Source organism: Eurosta solidaginis, chromosome 4, assembly GCF_040869045.1.
Source record: "Eurosta solidaginis isolate ZX-2024a chromosome 4, ASM4086904v1, whole genome shotgun sequence".
NCBI classification, from domain to species: Eukaryota; Metazoa; Arthropoda; class Insecta; order Diptera; family Tephritidae; genus Eurosta; species Eurosta solidaginis.
Window position 1 is genome coordinate 11,317,883 of NC_090322.1, and position 23,174 is coordinate 11,341,056.

The 23,174-nt window shown below is 36.1% G+C and overlaps 1 protein-coding gene across 2 annotated transcripts in view; it reads right to left on the minus strand.

Moving 5' to 3' along the window:
• Nucleotides 1-6,182, minus strand: part of LOC137247628 (uncharacterized) — a 63,363-nt gene extending 57,181 nt beyond the window's left edge. Inside the window, exon 1 of one of the 2 annotated variants that reach the window (XM_067778600.1) lies at nucleotides 6,046-6,182. The gene's annotated coding sequence lies outside the window, so the exon portion shown is untranslated. The remainder of the gene's footprint in view (nucleotides 1-6,045) is intronic. The other variant, XM_067778601.1, reaches the window with a different exon arrangement.
• Between the last annotated feature and the right edge of the window lie 16,992 nt (nucleotides 6,183-23,174).

Here is a 23,174-nt window from a genome sequence, read left to right on the forward strand (position 1 = left end):
CGGATATGGTCTTGTTTACTAAGAGGTGCATGGTCCCAAATTGGAGCAGGCCTAAGCTAGGAGGGGTGCCCCTGCAGGAGAAACCTTGCACAAAATATGTAAGAATCATTCTAAACAGCAAGGTGCCGTGGAAGCTTAACGTGAAGAAGAGAGCGAAGAAGGCTTAGACGGTACTTTATAAAAGAATGCTGGGGTGTACGTGGGACTTATCGCCATTTCTCTAACATTGGGTATTTACTATCGAGTCCTTGTTAGGTGAATAGCCACACAATGCTTACCATTACCGGAGCCCTGAAAACACCCCCGACAGCTGCACTGTATGCCATTCTGCACATTCCACCTGTAGATCTGCTGGCAAAGAACATAGCGTTACCAACTGCAACGAGCCTCAGTGCCTCGGGGCAGCTTGAGCACAGACCATACGGCCACATTAGTATAGCAGCGTCATCAAGCTTCTGGCATTTGCCAAGAGGCCCTCACAGACCGACCAGTTCAACATAACCCAACCTTGCCCGCGAATTTAAGCCACGGCGCCCGTCAACTAAGTACATAGAAAGAAATGATGAACACAAAATGAATAAAATTATACACAGCCAAAAATAACATCAAAGCAATCTTCGCTACTTGTTCACCTGCCATTGATACTTCTTTCGGGAACTTACAGTGTCTATGCCAATTATAATAAACTCTCTGCTGCACTTATGACTTTATTGCGCCGGCAGACAGCTATCCTTAGCAGCTGCTACGTGCTTCGACTAAACTTTTACTACGGTGACTGAGCCTATTTCTTGTGTCGAATTCTTGTTTTTTCTTTTGGCTGCAAAAAGAGTGTATGCTAATGCAGTTATGTTGTTTCGTTTGTTTCAGTTGAACAGCTTCATTTAGAATTTATGCTATTAAAGCAATGTTTTGCTTTTCATATCGTTTGTTTAACTGCATTGTTGTGTGAATTTAACAATTTTTGCAAATAACGGTGTTGTCACTTCAGATAATCAAATCTCTAAAGGCGTTGCATTTTGGAATGCGTAGAGCTAAAGATTAGTTCATTGGATTAATTATTTGCGAAAGACGAAGCGACTTACACATGTGAATGTTGCTTTTTATAAACTTTTATTTACTCTCACTTGGCTGTTGTCTGTAATCAAATCTTGCAAGTTAAATTTGATACACTTCCCGGTGTCCGATTGAGTTGAAATTTTGCACACATGTATAACTCCGATGACAATGCAATATCACTTCTCGAGAATTCGATAAATTAATCGATAACAGAGTTAAGATTTGTATTTACAAGGGAATAAAAGCCTAAGTCCTCAAGAACACAGGTAACTTCGCTTTGTTTGTGTTTGCAACAAACGTAGAAGTTAGGATGTTATCACTAAATGTTGCATTTTTTTGTTGCATACTTTTCTGCGCACTTGATTTTGTTTTACAGATTTTTGGCGATGGAACAGAGCAGAGATCTGCATTGAGTAGTTGTAAACTGAACGCGACATAGGCAAAGTCACAATAAAATATGATTTTAAGTTAGTCAACACTCGAAATAGAAGAATTTGACTGTTCAAAATTGACTTCGAAGAAACCTTGTAATGTTGATGCATTAAAAGAAATGGATAGGATGAGAAACTTTACAAATAACTAAGTAAATATTACATAACTAATTTAAACAATATTTTACCCTACTAAAAATTAAAAAAATTGATATTTAAATTAAATTTAAGAAAACAGCTTTTCTAAGAACAAGCTTCTTTTACTTGTTAATAAAACAAACTAAAAAATAAAATTAAAGAAAAACAACTTTTTTAAAAATAAGCTTTTATTATTGGTTAATAAAATTAACTAAAAAGTAAAAAATAAATTGACTGTAAAGAAATACAACACTTTATAAGTTCATTGTAACCTTTCACGATAATTAGGCTTCTTCGTCTGCGACAAAAAAATTGTACATATTGGATATAATTATATATTTTTAACATTAGAACTTTACATCTAAATTATTAAATCTTACAGTTTATATCACAGTTCTTATTGATCTAATAAAAGCCTGTTACATTGTGATAGCAAGAAAAGGGAGTCCTAAATGTTCTTAATTATACCATCAAAATTTAACACGCTTTTATTAGAACAATTAGGACTGATATAAACTGTAAGATTTAATAATTTAGGTGTAAAGTTTTAATGTTAAAAATACATAATTATGTACAATATGGAATTTTTTTGTCGCAGACGAAGAAGCCTAATTATCGTTAAAGGTTACAATGAACTTATAAAGTGTTATATTTCTCTACAATCAATCTATTTTTTACTTTTTAGTTAATTTTATTAGCCTATAATAAAAGCTTATTTTTAAAAAAGTTTTTATTTTACTTTTTAGTTAATTTTATTAACCAATAATAAAAGTTTATTTAAAAAAAAATGTTTTTTCTTTAATTTTATTTATCTTCAAAAGCCTTAACGAAGACGTAAAAAAACGTTACAGATATAGCAACCCTTTGCCACATTAAATTCGGTTCGAGCCGATATAAGCACCTTCCGGGACTACCTCGATAACGATTTGTTTTAACTCTTAGAGCCTTTGGGTCTGTGGATTTCGGTCGCCTTTTATGATATGCAAGCTTACCGTGGGAAATTTCTAAGCTATGGCGACATATCTGGCAGCTGAGTGTCTCTCGTTTAGAGTCAGTCAACATAGAATTGTAGACCTCTTCAGGTTGCAGATAAGCTCGCCTCTAGGGGTTTTTCCATATATCTTCGACAAAAACTAAGGATAATACCAGAACGAAAAACACATTTTAACTAAAAACATTTATTATGATTGTTTAGCGACCTATTAAATGTTACCTTTTTACTTGCTGGCTCGAGGTCATATAAATAAAAACAAGGTGTTTATATTTTGTGTCAATATATTTCGATTACACATCGGTAATCGTCTTCAAGGGCGAACTAACAACAAACATAAAAACATATAATGTAACAAACAATAATTCTATATTTTAATCGAAAACACTTGACACATACATTTATTTCACATTCGTACTGTATAACGAGGAGTATTAAACTGTTTCTTTTTTGTTAACAAGTGTCTGTATGCTTGCGCTGTGTTATCAATATCTGTTTTGTAGTTCATACGTATGTCCGTCGGTATATTCACTATATGTAACATTTCCAATGTGTATCTCTCTTTCCATTGTTTCTCTTTTTGGATAACTGAAGCGTCGTCGAAGTTCGGAGTATGCGCCTCCCTGGCACAGTGCGCCATGATTGCTGTTTTGTGGTTATTTGTATGATTACAATTTTTAAAATCAGTTTTGTGTTGTGCGAGACATGTTTTCAATTTTGATTTCGTAGTACCCACATATATCTTGTTACATAATTCTTTGTCATTACCTCTGCAAGGTATTTTGTATATAACGTCACTTTTTTCTGTTTCTGGTATTATATGTTTTTATGTTTGTTGTTAGTTCGCCCTTGAAGACGATCACCGATGTGTAATCGAAATATATTGGCATAAAATATAAACACCTTGTTTTTATTTATATGACCTCGAGCCAGCAAGTAAAAAGGTAAAAAACCTTAACTTTTTAAATCCTTGAATATATAACTCCTCGGCTCAGCCATAACTTCGCCCTCAGTCAACAACTACTCAAAACTAGACTGTCATTGCAAAATAGCGAAACTATGTAAAAGCGACCTTGCAAACGCCTATGGCTGTCACTGTCAGAATTGTTGTTGCATTTTATTGTTGTCACTACCATTTTACCATTGCAATTATTTGAATTTGGTATAACAACACTCCAACGTTTATCGTCACTTTAAGTTAAATATCCACATTGAGAAATTTTCCGACACTTCCGGTCGCGTCGTTACTTATTTAAAGCGGTGGTACTTAATACCATTTTTCTAGAAAATTCAGTCTGTCTGAACACAGCAATTCGTTCTCTGTAATGCTTATTTACTCACATGCTTCCTCTTCCTTGGCACAACAAACGTCAAGACACATTTTAACTGTACTTCATTATAGCAGCTATTTGCTAGACATTTCTAACACCCTGCTGACACTCTCAATCTATTTTCCCGAATTTCAAATTTTGTTTGTAGTTTAATATAAAACAATGGACATAGGTAATCTCTTTACTGCACTGGTTGGTAAATATTTTTTCTTTTGCTGTAACTGCTGCACCCACATTCCATATATAGCGCCGGTGCTGTTTGCTTTCCTGCTGTTGTAGCCGTTTTTTTTCGTTGATTGTTGTTGCTTGTCGTTTCTATTGCTGCATATGTTGCGAAAATATATTGCAATTGCATATGGCAGGCAAAAAGCTTGGCCGAAATGCGAAAAACCAAAATAAACAACTATGTGCAAGTGCTCAGACATACGTGTTTTGGAACTTACGCTTAATTACACTGGTGGTGACGTAATTAACACGAATTCGAAAGTTGAAACGGAGCCTCTTCAGGCTTACTTACAAACCCACCGAAAACTTTTCAGAATTATGACGGAGTGACAAACTTAAGGCTCTAGAAGTAATGCCAAGCTGGTTTCTATGAAGCCTGGAGTACAGAAACTATACCGAAGTATTATTTCGACACTCACCCGGATTGTTATAGTGTTTTTGGTTGAAGAATAATTCAAGGAAAGTTTTGTCTTTTTCGATTACCAGCAATACCCAATGTGTACGCCAGCACACCACATATGTAGGTACATAGCAAAAATACATATACATGAGTACTCGTAGAAAAAGTATAATGGTATTTTCCTTAAAGAGTTTTACGTATTTAAGAGATTTTAATGCCAACTTTTCTGGTTAATCGTTGAATGTCAATCATATATCAGTCTTTAATGGATGCCAACTTCTGTGTCAACGTTTTCGCTAGCTGCTCTTTCAAGCGCATAGGCTTTCCTCCCTGTGGTAGTATGTCCATATAAGTACAAACCCTATTCGTTTTGAGACTTTTCTGACCAAAAATAGTAAATCTGGAATTGTTGTTCTTACTGACGGCAAATTCGAGACCCTGTTTTGAAGTCTTATCTCTATCTTTTTATGTTTCCCGTTGTAAACTCCTTCTGTAATCCGAAAATTCTAATTGATTGTAAAAAATTCTCTGTGCGCAAAGATTTTGAGATCGCTAGGGGAAAAACTGTTAGGTAGTTCACAATTTAGCTGTGATTTGGAATAAAAATAAAAAACCACCAGTGGTAGTAGTCATTCCGGCTCGTGTAATAGCTGCTCTTGGGTATGTGTTATTCAGTGTGATGTCGCCGCCGTTGTTGACCTCCATTATTACAGTTCCCGCTTTCAAAATAGTTTCTACTACAGACAGAGTTGTTTCAGTAGACATAACTGTTTTCACAGAAAAAAGTAGCTCTATATTATTTTATTGTCATTATCAGCACTTCTTCAGAATACTTAATTAATCATCCATTCTTTACTTTCTAAAGATTGTCTTCGCACCTCAAAGGGAAAAAGGACCATAATTTCAGATAATAAGCCTTTTTAATTATGGATACGTCGTTTTGGTCGGTTTGAAATCAATAACTCCGCACGATGTTTTTTTTTTATTTTCCGCGGAGAAATTACAAGATCAGGATACTCCTTGATTTCTACTAAGTTGATAAAGCAGATCTTGCTGGGGTTTAAGCTACCCCCCAGGGAATGCGACAATGCGGCAAGCTGCTTCTTAACAAAAATAGGCATGCAATTATATATACTCAGTATAATAATATTTATCACACAAAGTACACTTTCTAAAGATTGTCTTCGCACCTCAAAGAGAAGACCGATAATCGAAAAGGACTATAATTTCAGATAATAAGCCTTTTTAATTATGGATACGTCGTTTTGGTCGCTTTGAAATCAATAACTCCGCACGATGTTTTTTTTTTAATTTCCCGCAGAGAAATTGCAAGATCAGGATACTCCTTGATTTCTAATAGGTTGATAAAGCAGATCTTGCTGGGGTTTAAGCTATACAAGCCTTTCTTTATGAACGCAATCAACTCCCTTCACAGTCGCAAACTGCTTTTTTTCTACCCTCTTGCATGCTTACCACGTGCTAAGAATGCCACAGCTCTCACACAAAAGTACACAAATTTACCGTTTTCAAACCGTTATAGGCGGTCATTTAATCAATTATGCAAAAAATGATTCACAATAAAAATGAACACCTTTTAAGAACATAACAACGCTATCGTCAACCACTCACTTGCATGTCAGCTAAACGAATACTAATAAGTGCCAACAATAAAAGCGCTGATTTTGTTGTAGTGTGCGATGTGTGTGAGTTGAATGAGAGGGAGAGCTTACTGCTGCAATCATCACCTCACATAACGGTACGGTAGCGAGACGTTTGCTGCTAACATATTTATATGGTGGCAAATACATTCCTTCAACTTTTGCTGATGAGATGCTGTTGTTGCGTCGTAAATCGCCCCATCTATGTATGCCCGATTGTTCCTTTCTCTTTTGTGTTGGGATGCCGTTATTATGTCTTCTGCATGATTGTTGTTGCTTATACTATTTTTTTCTCCTATATTTTGTGAATGAATGTTGTATTCTGCTTTTTTCGTTTGCACCTGCAGCCGTCTTGTTGCCTCTCTTTTGTGCTTGTTGTTGCGTTTGTCTGTACAGCAACACGTAGCGTCGCCTTGCATTAATAATTAATTAAATGTACAACACTGGCGTTGCATTCACAAAGGCTGTGCACTTCTTTTGATGCTGTCTGCTATTTGTTATTGTTGCTTTGGCCTCTGTTCAAATCTGGCGCGACTGTGGCGCTTGTTGAAGTATAAATATGGTTATGTCTTACGCTGCTATTTACTTTTACTTTTTTTCATATTAGGGCAGCCCTGCTTTGCTATGGCTAGCTACTTGCATACAGGCAAAGACAAACTTGCGTCTCGTAAAACGTCTTTTGCACAAAAAGGTCTTTAAGGGTCTATGAATGCAACTGCATCATGTATAGTATTCAACTAGTAAACGCTTGATCCAACTCCAATCAAGGCAATAACATGAATGCTTTCTTTGATTAAGGAGGTTTAAGTTATGCTGATTTCCTCTTCTATGTACCTAAGGTCCTCGTAGATCCCCTGTTGCAAAAAACGTATACTACCATAACAACGAAAGTTGCTTGTTTTTTCGGCTCTTTTTCTTTCTTACCATGGCTAGATATTGCAGGAACGGAAAAAACTTATTTTACGTAAGGTGTCAGCTGCCGTAGGTCTCCCACCTCTCTGTGACACTGTGTCTGAGACTGGAGTACATGGTATTTCATTGGTTGTTCTACGTACAATGATCTAAAATACCTAGTCCTTAACATGGCGACGGCCGTCGTGGTGTGGTGGTAGCGTGCTCCGCCTACCACACTCAGATATTTCAGATCTAAGAGACTCGTTTATATGATCCATTCAAATGAAAATTCTTCCACTTTGGCAATATGCTGGTCAATTGTAAGATGAGTGCATCATCCTTTTCGAATTTGCAGCTAAATTTTTCTCATATGAGCACCAATAAGCCCATGCAAAATGAATACACTTAATCTAGAGTCTTAATCAACCTTGTTAAACCAGTTACGAGCTCTTTGATAAGATCTAGGTGCTCAAGAAGCTCTTCCGATAACAAGAAGCTCTTTCGCTACGCTCCTTGACAAGACTCAGGCGCACAAGAAGCTTTTTCGATACCGCGACATTAAGTACAGATTGGTATTCGCTTAGTTCATCGGTGTCGATGGCATTGTTTTTGATCCGATAGTTCAAAGTGCTGCCTCGATATCTAAGAATATGATTATCCTATTGCCATCGCTTTCAAACACGTTATATTTTAATATATAAGAGGCTAGTAAAAGATTCGGATGGATACAAGGTGAACACGTGTTATTACTTACTTACTTACTTAATTGGCGCTTAACCGTCTAAACGGTTATGGCCGTCCAACAAGGCGCGCCAGTCGCTCCTTCGCTCCGCCAACCGGCGCCAATTGGTCACACCAAGGGAGTTTAAATCGTTTTCCACCTGGTCCTTCCAACGGAGTGGGGGCCGCCCTCTACCTCTGCTTCCATAGGCGGGTTCCGATAGAAACACTTTCTTGGCCGGAGCATCATCTTTCATTCGCATAACATGGCCTAGCCAGCGCAGCCGCTGCGTTTTAATTCGCTGGACTATGTTGATGTCTGCGTATAGCTCGTACAGCTCATCATTAAATCTTCTTCGGTACTCGCCATCGCCAACGCGTAGAGGTCCATAAATCTTTCGAAGAACTTTTCTCTCGAACACTCCCAAAGCCGCTTCATCTGCTGTTGTCATGGTCCATGCTTCTGCCCCATATAGCAGGACGGGTACGATAAGTGACATGTAGAGTATGATTTTCGTTCGCCGAGAGAGGACTTTACTTTTCAATTGCCTACCTAGTCCAAAGTAGCATTTATTGGCAAGATTGATTCTTCGCTGGATTTCAGTGCTGATGTTGTTGCTAATGTTGATGCTGGTTCCCAAATAAACGAAGTCTTTTACTATTTCGAAATTATGGCTGCCAACAGTAGCGTGGTTGCCAAGGCGCATATGCGCTGACTCTTTGCTCGATGACAGCAGGTACTTCGTTTTGTCCTCATTCACCATCAAACCCATCTTTACCGCTTCTTTTTCCAGCTTGGAGTAAGCAGAACTAACAGCGCGGGTGTTTAGGCCGATGATATCAATGTCATCAGCATATGCCAGTAATTGCACGCTTTTATAGTATATTGTTCCAGTGCGGTTAAGTTCTGCAGCTAGTATAATTTTCTCCAGCATCAAATTAAAGAAATCGCACGATAGGGGGTCACCCTGTCTGAAACCTCGTTTAGTTTCGAACGGCTCGGAGAGGTCCTTCCCAATTCTGACTGAGCTGATGGTGTTGCTCAACGTCATTTTGCACAGCCGTATAAGTTTTGCGGGGAAACCAAATTCAGACATAGCGACATATTGGCAGCTCCTTTTCGTGCTGTCGAAGGCGGCTTTAAAGCCGACGAAGAGGTGATGTGTGTCGATTCTCTTTTCACGGGTTTTTTCCAAGATTTGGCGCATTGTGAAAATCTGGTCGATGGTAGTTTTACCAGGTCTGAAGCCGCACTGATAAGGTCCAATCAGCCGGTTCACGGTGGGCTTCAATCTTTCGCACAATACACTTGAAAGGACCTTATATGCGATATTAAGAAGGCTGATTCCACGATAGTTGGTGCATTTTGCAGTATCCCCCTTCTTGTGGACTGGGCAAAGAACACTTAGATTCCAACCGTCGGGCATGCTTTCGTCCGCCCATATTTTGCTAAGAAGCTGCTGCATGCGCCTTACCAACTCCTCGCCGCCGAACTTGAATAGCTCCGCAGGCAATCCATCAGCGCCCACGGCCTTGTTGTTTTTCAATCTGGTTATTGCTATTCTAACTTCGTCATAATCGGGCGGGGGGACATATATTCCATCATCATCGATTGCGGGATCGGGTTCTTCATCTCTGCGCGGTGAATTCGTTTGAAATGCTATGTACCATATTTCCATATTATAGTACGTTTTCGAAGGCCGGTGAAGTCCACTTTTTTATGTTGGTCGATTATGTATCAGTTACCTCGGACTAAGGGTTCCCTGATGCAATTGTTGACATGTTGCTATTCACATTTGGTGCCTCCGATGGACGAGATCTTAGCGAACCCAGGTTGTTTGTTGCCGGAGAAAAGATAGGTCTCACTAACATACCTTGGAGGCTAGTAAGGTTTGGTATAAAGGGCTGGCAGAAACAACAAATCAAGCAGCCAGAACATGATGCTTTAACAAGTTTTGGGCTCTGTGGGGTCTCGGTCAGCAAAAAAGTCAATCTTATCACTTCACTTCACGTCGATCATGACGCAGAGGCTCTAGAGATACTGAAGAAAAAATGTTACTAAATAGAACGTACAAGAGTGCTTTACTGTTGATTCTTCCTGGGAAGAGGGGCCTAAAAAAACAGAAAAACAATGCGAGGCCATAGTGTAACTAACAACAAGTATGAAAATAATGCAAAAGTCATGAGCCACAAAAGCAATGACACTAAGAAAACGCCAAAGCAAGTGTCATTTGAGAGTGAGTGCGAGAGACAAGCAGACGGGGGAACAAAATCGGAAATATCAGGAACCAAAGCAAATGTTAAGCATCACTGCAGCTCAACCAAAATCAAGGCAGCTTGCAAACTACTGGCCGTTGGGACTATTGAGTGCATGTGAGACACACTAAAAGAGAACACAAAGGCGTATAAGTTTTGTTGCAGTGAAAAAAGTGGTCACATGTCACGTGCAGACTGCGAAGAAAGTGTGACCTCATTCAAGAAAGTGCGTGGTAACGGGGATAGCAGAAGGGCAGCGGTAGTAGTAGCAACAGTGACAACAAATGTCAAATGGTATACAAAGAAGCGTCTAACGAAGATGCTGAAAATATTTGCTTCGAATAAAATGAGAAAATATAACTCTTACGGGGACAGAAGGGATGTGAAAAAGATGTAGGCAAAGGATACGGCGAAGTGTACTGAAAACTGATGCATGAAATCGCAGAGGGAGGAATAAATACAGCAAAGTGTAGCATTAGGCGATGAATACGTAATGGGAAGCGCTCAGGCTGGAGCGCAAAAAGGTTAGTGGAAGAGTGCAAAAGAGTGTGTGCAAGCAGTAGAATTAGCTGAATACTGGCTTGAATGAGCATTTCGTTAGTTAAGATGCTAGCCATTATAAATTTTTTATAAGCAGATGGCAACCGAGAAGTATGAGGGAAGAGTGCAACACAAGAGTGGTTCACATTGGTGCAGTTGATAGCGCTGGTTGGTGGCTGGGCATAGTGGAAGTGAAGCCGGCTTAGTGCTGCTTGGTATCAACATCAACATAACAAGTCTTTGATGTAGGCAAAATAGGAGATGTGTTGTTATTAGTGCAAGGTATTTGTGATAGTACAAAAAGGCGAGCTTTGCATTTTATCACAATAAACGAAAAAATGCAACAACAAACAAAAACAACAACATGAAGCTAGCCATACTGTGGCAGTGTCTCGGCGCTGTGCTTTTGGTGTGCATTGACGTCGCATGTTAACAATGTTGCTTTATTGTTTTGTGCTTTTTCAATGCACTCACACACATATGTGCATAGAATGTGTTGTAGATTGGTTTTGCTATTGCATATCTTAGCTACATATTTGTTTAGCTACATAAAAGTGTCAAGTGCACACAACAAATGCACTCAGCCATATAGAAGTGTAAGATGGTAATAATTAAGAAATAAATAGCAAAGTTCAAGTGAGAATATTGCAAAATCACATGCGAGTGCAAGAGGTGCGACACCTAAAAGTATACTACATTTTGTGTCTCCACCTTTTTTTAATTCTCTTTTTATAATCATTGTCGCTTTGTGTGGCCCAGTACGGCAGTAATTACTGTTGTCATGAGCGTGTGGGCGCATTATACACCAGTGAGTGATGAGCGACGTGTGGCGTCATTGAGACTTGCTTATTTCATGGCCAATATTTTTCACAAACTCGTAAGTAGCTTAGGAGATAAGTAATTTAAGGATGCGGAAGCGTTAGTGTATTTTGTTAGCTGCTCGACTTTGATTTGACTTGTTGTACTGTTCTACTAATGCGATTTCAATATCTCTCTCCGTTTGCTTCCTTCTATTATTTATTTTTGAAGATTTATGTAGGCAGATGAAACCGTGGGTCTTGCCCTCTTTGGGGATAAGGCAATGCCGACTCGTCGCCTTTGGAATAGGTGGACTCACAAAACTTAGTAGTGACATAAATAAATATACAAAAGTGGCATCAGTCAAGACAGGAATCTCTTCAGTTATAAGAAAATTAATGGAGTGCATTTTGAATGCGACTAATTAGAATGTAGAGCAGTAAAAAGCAAAGGAAGTAATATTGAGTGCTGTAAAGGAAGTGCGTATGAAAATTCATAAAATAGAAGTAAATAAAAAGAAAAATATAATGTGCAGTTAATAAGAAGACGTCAATGAAGAGGAGAAGAAAAAAATATCGTACTCATGGATGATTTGATATCAAAAGAAGAAGAAAAAAAAAACACATTTAATTGAAACTCTTTGCAGTGTGAAGGCGACAGCCAATGTCCCAACTGTTGGAAGTGGATGTCTCTAACACACAACGAAGGACAACAATGGGTTCAGAGTACGAGCAGAGGAAGGCCATATATTTTCAAAATTACATGCTTATGGATTATGTCATGAATAGCAGAATGGGCGCTAAGTGTAGGCGACAAGATATATAAAAGCGCGTAAAAAGAGCCAAAGGAAAAGGCAGTTGACGCAGATTGTAGAGAAATATGAATACAGATTTGATGAGTAGACTTTTGGAAAGTGGAAGAAATCAATAAGTTTACAGAAGTAATAAATATATAGAATTGATGAAGTATTTAATAAGGGATCACATAGCTTTGAGATGTTAATTGAAATGTCAGCAGCTATAAACTTGGTTTGATTTGGGCCATTCGGCCCGTTTGCTATTATAGGATTTGAAACCAATTTTAATAAGATGGTACTGGGCTAACTTACGCGACTCCGACCGTCTGATAAAAATTGGTATCAGCCTTTTATACCTTAATACCGACAGTTGATTTAAACGATAAGTGGGAGATGTTGGAGTCTTGAAATAAATGTTCTCAAAACATGGTCGATATGAAATCATGGAAACTCTCTCAGAACGTAAATACATATGCCGATTGCGTGAAAAACTAGGGACCCACGCAAGCCTTTTGCATGATGCTACAAGTGTGATTAGAAGGAAACACTACCCGACTGCAGCCTTTTCTTGGGGAAGATTTATACCCAGCTTTAAAAGTTCACTAATTTTTTCAATAATAGTACGAACTTCGAAAACTCTAAGGAACTATTGAAATAGATATTCACGAACTTTAGCACCTAGCTCATGAACGAACGCTTAAAATGTAAAGACTATCTCCGTTACATACTCTAAATTCAATAGGCCATTTTCTAAAAAATTGGCAAAGAAACGAAAAAATCCATATCGCCACGTGTCTTTTTCAAGTTTCTTAAACCTGTGCCCACATAGAAACATCTGATTAAATGTATATGAGAACGAAAATTTAAACGTCAAAAGTTGTTTACAAAATTGCTTACATATATATATACATAGCTTTATTGTTACAAAATTACAGGACAGCTGACGTAAGAGCTTTGAGCTCAGTTCTACAGACTTAAGAGAAAAGAGATTGTGTAAAAGAGCAGAAAAACGTTCGCTCTTTGTCCATTCATTGAAAAAAGGGGAGCTACTGTTTAACTGTTGCCAGTATAAGTGATTGTTTCAAAAATATGCATGTTTGAATTGATATTGTTTTTGTTGCTTTTTGTTTTTTTTTGTTTGAATATTAAAATAAAATATTTGGCAACATGGATACTGTAACGTAGCAAGATATTTATAGCATAAACATATTTGAAGTATTTTATAAGACAACTGTATGGCAACTCCTTTCACTTTTAAAACTTTCGTTACCATGGTAATAGTAGTATAACTGAAGAACTATGTTTGTCTCTTTCTTTTTTTTGCATTTGCATTGTATACCATTTTTCTTAACAGGATTGCTTTAAAATAATTTTGCTCTGGAGCAGACTATAAAAAGGCTTCGCACTCTTAATTTTCAATCATTTCGTTTTGCGATCGGCGTTTTACTTTAACTGTGGAAATATACATTTTTGTGAACCTATAAACATTTTGCGAAAAATAATAAATAATTAAAACAAAACGAACCAGCTGTTTTCGATTTCATTTGAACGAGAGTAGAAACTAACAATTTAAACTCTACAATACTATTTTTTGGCACAAATGAAGGTTATTGCCTTATGCTTGAAACACAATGCCGAGCGACGGCGATATACGCATTTTTTCAAATTACGCCCAGACATTTCGTCTACTTAACACACAGCCGGGCGAAATAAACGCTGTTTATTCAGAGTGGCCATTATTCAGAAATAAAGATGGAAACAATTAAACCTTTTTTAATTTTTTGCTTTAGCACTTGACTGCTAAAACACGCCCAAACATTAATATTGTAACCCTTTAATTTAAAAAATATAATTTACATGTATACGGCGCACGTTACGTACGTTTCCATAAGCTTGCATGAGTTTAAATTTTTGACAGCGCACGTACCTGGTTAGTTGAAAATATTGATTGAAAAAACGAAAATTTAGCAAATGTTTGTGCTAATCACCTTTTAGTTTTTAATATTATTAATCAATAGTTGGCGGTTTATTAATAATGATACCGAAACACGTCTTTCGATATACCTCCCAATTTTTTTGAACGTGTTTCGGCAGTAAAATTAAGAATTATATGTAAAAAAAAACAAAAGATTTGTTTTTGGATATTATGTTTTCTTTTTTTTTATACTTAAAAAAATTCAACAGCAGCAAGCCTTGGGATGTTTGTCGTCATCGCCCGGCGGCGACGATAGAAATAAATCTATCGTCGCAAAATGACGTCGCGTACATTTCGCTTTCATTGTGTTCACCTTCATGTAATTACGGGGATTCTATTTTTGATCAAGCTAAGTTCGTCGAGTTTATTTCGCGGCGTCAGGGCATTGTGTTTCAAGCATTAAGTTGCACTCATGGCGGAACCAAACAGGTGCCGGCCGGATTGATAATTTTTAAATATGATTTGACACTTTAACTTCTGGCACAGTACGATTTTGACGTTAGTCAAAAGCGGAATCTCAAAAAATCCTTGTGAGCTTCTAGTAACAAAAACCACTGGCACTAGTTCTTCTTTGGCGGAGAGACTTATTGCCAACGTTTTCAAAATGTTCAATCCTCACATGTTCATGACTTGGTTAGTCACTAGACTACTAGAACACTTGACGAGTCCTGTTGAGTAATTTCCGATCGGAGTCTGACAGTCAACTTCTTACCCGTTTGTGGAATCTACCGCATTTCATATCTCTGTGACAATATTTCCTTTCATACGTCCCTCCTAAAATTGATTATCACATTCAACTTCACATAACACATTTAAGCTAAAAGAGCCAACAAAACTCTAACCTTAAAAATATTAAAGCATACACATTTTATAATGAAATTCAGTAAGAATGTGCACAACATAAATTTTTTGCTTTTTATGTGACATTTATGAAAATTGCGCAATTTATCACAAATAAATAAGGTCAATGAATGCAAAAACCAAAGCAAACATAAAACTTAACAAAACTGTCGGCTTAATGTCGCATGATGTATGCAGGAACGAGATGAGCAAAGTAATGTCGATGGTATAGCAGTGAGTTGCTGCTGGCATTTAAATTAACCCAGAATGCAAATGGCAATGAACATTGAACGCAGTGATGACAACGACTTTGAGTGAGGAAAAGAGGTACGGGGAAGGTTAAGAATAGTTTAGGTAAACGGATAAAGCAGCAGCAATGAAAGTATGTGGACTGCAGGAGAAACAGTGGCAGTGCGAGAGGTAAGTATTTGTGAATGGAACAGTGCTGGCTGAAGAAAAGTTGAGGTTGAGGGATACTAACCACTATACTATCGAGGATTGAGTTAAGAACTGCTGCAGCGGAGTTTTGCATAACAAATACATTACACATACAATTTATTTAATATTGAATCTTTGTTGCTAGAAAAAATTCATAAATTCTCACAAATGTGCGGCACCAGCAGTTTTATTCAAGTCCGCAAGGCCGGACGGAAGGGAAGTAGAGCATACGCATTCTACCCATCGAGACTGTCAGTAAGTCAACTACGGATTTATTCATTTGTTAGGATTTAACATTTTTCGCATTTGCTTTTCTTTTCAATTTTGCTTTGTTGCATTTTACGCCTTCAATTTTTTTATGTAGCCTGCATTTTACGATATTTAAGCTGCATCAATTTGCATAATGCAACAGAAGCAATAAAGCAAAGAAAAAACCAAGCCGATAAGCAGAGGGTGAGATGAGAGAAACGAGCATAATACTCAAACACCAACGAACAAATAGGTTAAGGCAAGACATTGCCACCATTTGCAGACCCTTTCACTGCTTCTTGCTCAGTGGAGCGTAATGTTGACTCAAAGGACAGCAAGAAAAGGATTGAAAGCTGTGTTGAAGGTGGTATGCCTTCAGCTGAGCTCGGCTAGGTCAATATGTCTACTTTTTCTGATACATTCATTGTTACTGTTAACTACACTTGCCAACCACAAAGAATATGTCATATTGGTTCTTGCTTTACTTATGTGTAGGCTACGCGCTCTGATGGTTGGGCCTTCGGTTGAGTTTCGGTTTGGTAGCTTGACAGTGAGTAACGCGGTGTAGGTGCGCAAAAATTAAGGAAAAAATAAGTTGATACAACTAAAAGAGCTGAGTTTTGCAATGGATTAAGAAAATATAGAAATTTACATCTCTGTGTACGGTAACGTAACGGAAATTATTTGTAAGAGTATAAAAAGTAACGGTTTAAGAATTGCAGAGCAAAACTATTGAGCAAGTATTGAATGTTGAAGGTTTTAATGAACACGCACTTTCCTGGCTGCACCAAGGAGCTATCAACAGCCGACCTTCCTCCGTTCAACAAACTCTCCATTGGGCCTTTAATCTCCCCTCACAATGTCGAATGGGTCCATAAAATTCTTCCACCCCATTTTATCTGGTCCCGATAGTATAGCAGAACTGCAAGTGGAAAGTGTCAATTGTCCCATATAATGGCTGTATAAGCTCTGCCATATTCCAAAAAGAAGGACAGAGGCAAAGATAGTCTTCATACCTGAAGGTGCGGGGCTTCACACCCAGGGTTCAATGGTTTCAGGCCTTAGTAATAAGTCAGCCTTAAGTAATTTTTCCTCAAAGCCCTGGAAAAGCTTATGGATATACACGCTAGGAGTAACATACACATAGAAAAACTTAAAAAAAAATTCGTAGAGGCAGCCCTTCACGATATCACTACTAGGATAGAACAAGGGACTGCCTTTGAGGACTTCACTCTTAGCATCTTTCTCGAAATAGAAGTCACACCTGCCACCTGTGAAATTCGTGGAGCAACCTCTAACGAGAAGAACTATCCTAGAAGAGAACTCTCTACTGTGGAACCTAACGGTGAATACCTTATTTTTAAAGCTATAAGAAATCGGTTGCCAAGTTATCGCTTATGCTGATGCCGTCGCTCTAACGGCAACCGGAAAGAATCTTCAGACTCTAGGCGAGGGTGCTGCGTACGGCATTAATCCTCGTACAATACTGGTCCCCTACAAGCGACGAAGACGGAAATAGGTCTATTCACCAGAAGCTACAAAATATCGCCTTTTAAACCGCCGCAATTAACGCGGGTAAGGCTCGAACTCTCACTTGATGTTAAATACCTCATAGTTGTTTTAGAGGGTAAATTGAACTGGAACAAGCATGTCGAGGACAGAACCAGAATGGCCCTAACGCATCCACAGCAGCCGGATCAAAATTTGAGCCTTAAGACCCTTCAAAGTAGAAGATATACCTCAAAGGTTGTAACAGAATGCAAACAGTCGGTAAACGAAGTAGCCACTAAGGCACATCCTCCTCCTCTTGTCACGTGCGCACACTTTCTCATGCCTTTGTTTGCCGAGAAAGCACAAGTAAGATGGGCACTAGAATCAACCTGTGAGGTGTCTCGACAAACTTTACCTCGCATAAATGAAAACCGAACTAGGTTCCTTATCAATCTCAAGTGTCTTCAAGTCCACTAGTCCAAATATTAACGGAACAGACACAGTCCAATTGAAGTACACAACGAACGCATGATAATCCCAGCGAACGACTCCTGTCGAAGCTGTAGGGACTAGTACTTACTGCGTAAGTATTGAACATCTTGCTTGTGGATACCTGGCTGTAGCCAGAAAGCGCTAAGATACTAACGTTCACAAAAGAGAGTAAATCCAAGGCAGATAGCATCTTGCTTGTAGTCTGATTAATATGAGGTAGATGTGGGTATATGGATTTACATATATGTACCCATGTGATTTCCCACAGTAGCTAGTACTTACTATTAGCTGAGGACGCACTGTAATAGCTTGCTGAGTATGCGTTCAATAGTGTTCTATGAAATAAATACCACATATTTGTGAATGTATATGCGTTTGATATGAAATATAAAACTACTACCTTGTCAAGATAGGATAAGAATATGATGTCAGCTGTTTTTGGCAAAGAAGGACTCTGCAAGCGGATATTGCCAAGCCCGGGTCACATAAAGTCTCTAGGCTAAAATCATTTTGAGCCTAGAAGCAGGCACATTTATCTTCGTAATCCTACCATCTGATCTGACCTGTTAATATGATCTCTTATCATACGATCTTATTGCATCTTATCATTGGTTATGTCACAGATAGTAGTTATGGGATGTGACGTCATGTAAAGTGAACTTTTGATATATGAAATTCTGTTTACGATATATTGTGAAAAATGTAACGTGAGGCGACATCATGTAAACTTTTGTGATGTGATGTGATGTCAGGTCACGCGAAAATTTGCAAATTTTCAAAGAATTTTGTTTTTGATCGCCATATCTCTCTTATCAAGTCAAAAACCACCAACTTCATAAAAGTTTTGATGAACGCTCTATAATAGATTTTACTTATGTTAAAACAACCCATCTCAGCAGAAAATGTATTGTGTTTGTGTTTGGATATGACGTTTTGCCATTATATTCTGAGTTCGTTAAACCTTTACCGTCATGTTCAAAGCTGTGACCATAATTCTTAAAGCGAACCATTCAGGTAGCCGTAACTGAACTCGATGCATAACTCTTACTGTAATCAAATTAACGGCATCGAAAAATACTGTTTTGTTTTCATTTTAGCCGCTATTTTGTGAACACTCTTGCTATATTATAATTTACACCATCGCTATTTCCTCACTTCTTCTTCTCTTTGTCATTCTATTTTCCTTCTTCGCTATCATTTTCTTTTTTATTCAACTATCTTATCTCCGCTATCATTTTCTTCTTTATTCAACTATTTTTTTATTTTCTTTCTAATTTTGCACTCCTTTTATTTTCCTTTTGCTCCCCTTTTTACTCAAAATTTTCTATTTCTCAACTTCTCTTATCTATCATTCGGTCCATGAACACTTACTGAGCTTTTCCTTTATTGCCTTATTGCGCTCTCATGTAAATTCAATTGCTACTAGTTTCAGGTTAGCTCTATTTCCTACAGGGTGTTGATATCACAAAGTGCGTCTTACATTTATATTTCATTACATGTTGCGTTTCGCTGTATGTGACCTACGTGACAGTGACTCCGGTGTGCTATGGCATTTATGCGCTTATTGACTTTGCATACAAAATGAAAATGCGACTGTTTTTTCGACTGTACGAAGCGCTGTGAGTTAAACGAGTGTTTAAAGTCCAAAAAGCTCTTGCGCGTTTGGAAAATGTGAAATAAGAATATTCTTATTACGGAAGCATTGCCTATAACACACGGCTAGAAAATCCAATGTCACTGATCAAGTTCAGTTGAACGAACCTAAAATATTCCCTACAATTTGGATTAAAAACACATAATAACGAGCCGGACCCTTGCGCATCTTGCGCAACCAATATAAAAGTCCCTTATCAAATATCAACAGAAATCGGCTGTTCTATCAATCAATTAATACTTACAGCTTGTGCTGCCATCTTGCATATAATAGCAACTGCCGGTAATGCAGTGCAAATATTCACAATAATGCCATAGTACAAGTGGATTTCTTTGTATGCTCACAATCGTTTATTTTAAACAAACTATTTTAATAAAATATAGCAGTATATGTTACTAACAAATTATTTAGCATCAATCTAAGTTTAGACTACAGTTCAGCGTTTAAGATTTAGTTATGACCAAATTTTATGCCACGATTTTTATCCTACTGCCACTTAAATTCTCTTTACCCAGAAAGCTTTCGAAGGTTTATAAACACGATACATGAAAACTAACTTAAAAGCATTAAAGCTCTGAAGGGTCGAAGGCTGCTATGCCACAAAACAAAATAGTGACTCAGATTTTTGCATGAATAGATCGGCCAAAAGTTTTTCTTGTTGGAAGAGTCCAAGTAATTCATTGCAATAGCCTTCAGAAGGTATCCTAAGATATTCATGTTTTTTTCACATACATATTTTTGGTAACTTTTAAGATTTTTACAAATTCTAGTTGCATATTAATAACACTTGTATTACGTAGATGTCTTGCCCAAAGTGCTTTTCAATTCAATTAAATGCACCTAAGCTCATAATTTATGAAGTAATAAGAAAATTGTGTAATTTGAGTGCTGTGCTTTAGGAAAAAGTCGCAATCAAACCAAAAAAGAGCAAAGAAAATTTGAAAGAAATTCATTACACTATATGGCGAGATGAATGCACTTAAAGGCATACTTTGTGGAATGTGCATACGTAGTGCGCTTATGGACTTAACTCAGTGCAGTTAAGCTTAAGAAAATCAAAGGTATAAGAAATGCACCTGCAAAAGCTTGAAGTATATATGGGGTATTCCATCCCATTTCGACCAATTTTGAACCCGACCCCTTTAGAATTGGCTGAAAGTTTTTCTTCTTTTTCTAGCTTACGAAAGACGTTTTTCAGAAGTTTTTCAAATTTTTTCATCAAACTCAAAAAAAGTTATGAATTAAAAAAAAACACCGTTTTTATTTTCAAAATGCTATAAGTTTTTCAAAAATTGACCTTTTGGGACCTTTTTTTTAAAAAATTTGTTTTTAAATGTACTTTTCGGAAAAAAAAAATTTTAAAGTTTTTTTTTTGTAATTTTTCAGTTTTTCGAGATTTTTCGAATTTCGCCCTTTTTTTTTCATAAAAAACTTCAATCAATTCTGCAATCATCCCCACAAATCCCGGAGTGGGCCGAGAATTTTTTTTTTTATTTAATTGAAAAATAAAACTTTAAAATTTTTTTTTGTATTTTTTCCGAAAAGTACATTTAAAAACATATTAAAAAAAAAATGATCCCAAACAGTCAATTTTTGAAAAAGTTATAGTTTTTTTTTTTTGTAATTTTTCAGTTTTTCGAGATTTTTCGAATTTCGCCCATTTTTTCATAAAAAACTTCGATCAATTCTGCAATTATCCACACTAATCCCGGAGTGGGCCGAGAATTTTTTATTTTTTTATTTAATTGAAAAATAAAACTTTAAAATTTTTTTTGTATTTTTTCCGAAAAGTACATTTAAAAACATATTAAAAAAAATGATCCCAAACAGTCAATTTTTGAAAAAGTTATAGTTTTTTTTTGTAATTTTTCAGTTTTTCGAGATTTTTCGAATTTCGCCCTTTTTTTCATAAAAAACTTCAATCAATTCTGCAATCATCCCCACTAATCCCGGAGTGGGCCGAGAATTTTTTTTTTTTTATTTAATTAAAAAAAAAACTTTAAAATTTTTTTTTGTATTTTTTCCGAAAAGTACATTTAAAAACATATTAAAAAAAATGATCCCAGTCAATTTTTGAAAAAGTTATAGTTTTTTTTTGTAATTTTTCAGTTTTTCGAGATTTTTCGAATTTCGCCCTTTTTTTCATAAAAAACTTCAATCAATTCTGCAATTATCCCCACTAATCCAGGAGTGGGCCGAGAATTTTTTTTTTATTTAATTGAAAAAAAAACTAAAATTTTTTTTTGTATTTTTTCCGAAAAGTACATTTAAAAACATATAAAAAAAAAATGATCCCAGTCAATTTTTGAAAAAGTTATAGTTTTTTTTTTGTAATTTTTCAGTTTTTCGAGATTTTTCGAATTTCGCCCTTTTTTTTCATAAAAAACTTCAATCAATTCTGCAATCATCCCCACTAATCCCGGAGTGGGCCGAGAATTTTTTTTTTTTATTTAATTGAAAAAAAAAACTTTAAAATTTTTTTGTATTTTTTCCGAAAAGTACATTTAAAAACATATTAAAAAAAAAATGATCCCAAACAGTCAATTTTTGAAAAAGTTATAGTTTTTTTTGTAATTTTTCAGTTTTTCGAGATTTTTCGAATTTCGCCCTTTTTTTCATAAAAAACTTCAATCAATTCTGCAATCATCCCCACTAATCCCGGAGTGGGCCGAGAATTTTTTTTTTTTTATTTAATTGAAAAAAAAAACTTTAAAATTTTTTTGTATTTTTTCCGAAAAGTACATTTAAAAACATATTAAAAAAAATGATCCCAGTCAATTTTTGAAAAAGTTATAGTTTTTTTTTTTGTAATTTTTCAGTTTTTCGAGATTTTTCGAATTTCGCCCTTTTTTTTCATAAAAAACTTCAATCAATTCTGCAATTATCCCCACTAATCCCGGAGTATGCCGAGAATTTTTTTTTTATTTAATTGAAAAAAAAACTTTAAAATTTTTTTTTGTATTTTTTCCGAAAAGTACATTTAAAAACATATTAAAAAAAAAAAAATGATCCCAAACAGTCAATTTTTGAAAAAGTTTTAGCATTTTGAAAAAAACATCGTTTTCAAACTCAAAATAACTTTTAAATATTTTGAAAAAAACGGTGTTTTATTCAAAATGCTATAACTTTTTCAAAAATTGACCGGGATGATTTTTTTTTAATATATTTTTAAATGTACTTTTCGGAAAAATACAAAAAAAATTTTAAAGTTTTTTTTTCAATTAAATAAAAAAAAAAATATTTAGTGGGGATGATTGCAGAATTGATTGAAGTTTTTTATGAGAAAAAAAGGGCGAAATTCGAAAAATCTCGAAAAACTGAAAAATTACAAAAAAAACATTTAAAAACTTTTTTGAATTTTTTCCGAAAAGTACATTTAAAAACAAATTAAAAAAAAAAAGATACCAAACGGTCAATTTTTGAAAAAGTTATAGCATTTTGAAAACAAAAACGGTGTTTTTTTTAAAAATTCATAACTTTTTTTGAGTTTGATGAAAAAATTTGAAAAACTTCTGAAAAACGTCTTTTGTAAGCTAGAAAAAGAAGAAAAACTTTCAGCCAACTCTAAAGGGGTCGGGTTCAAAATTGGTCGAAATGGGATGGAATACCCCATATATATTTTATCTCACATAATAGTTTAAACTATGAGATATTATAAAGAAGACAATTTTTGAAAGAAAATCAATTAGAATTCTACGTCAAACACACTTAAGGCATATGTTTAAGGCATACGCTTAAGGCATAAAAACACATAATGCTGGGTTACTCAGGCAGCATTTCACATTTTAGTTATTCGAGTTT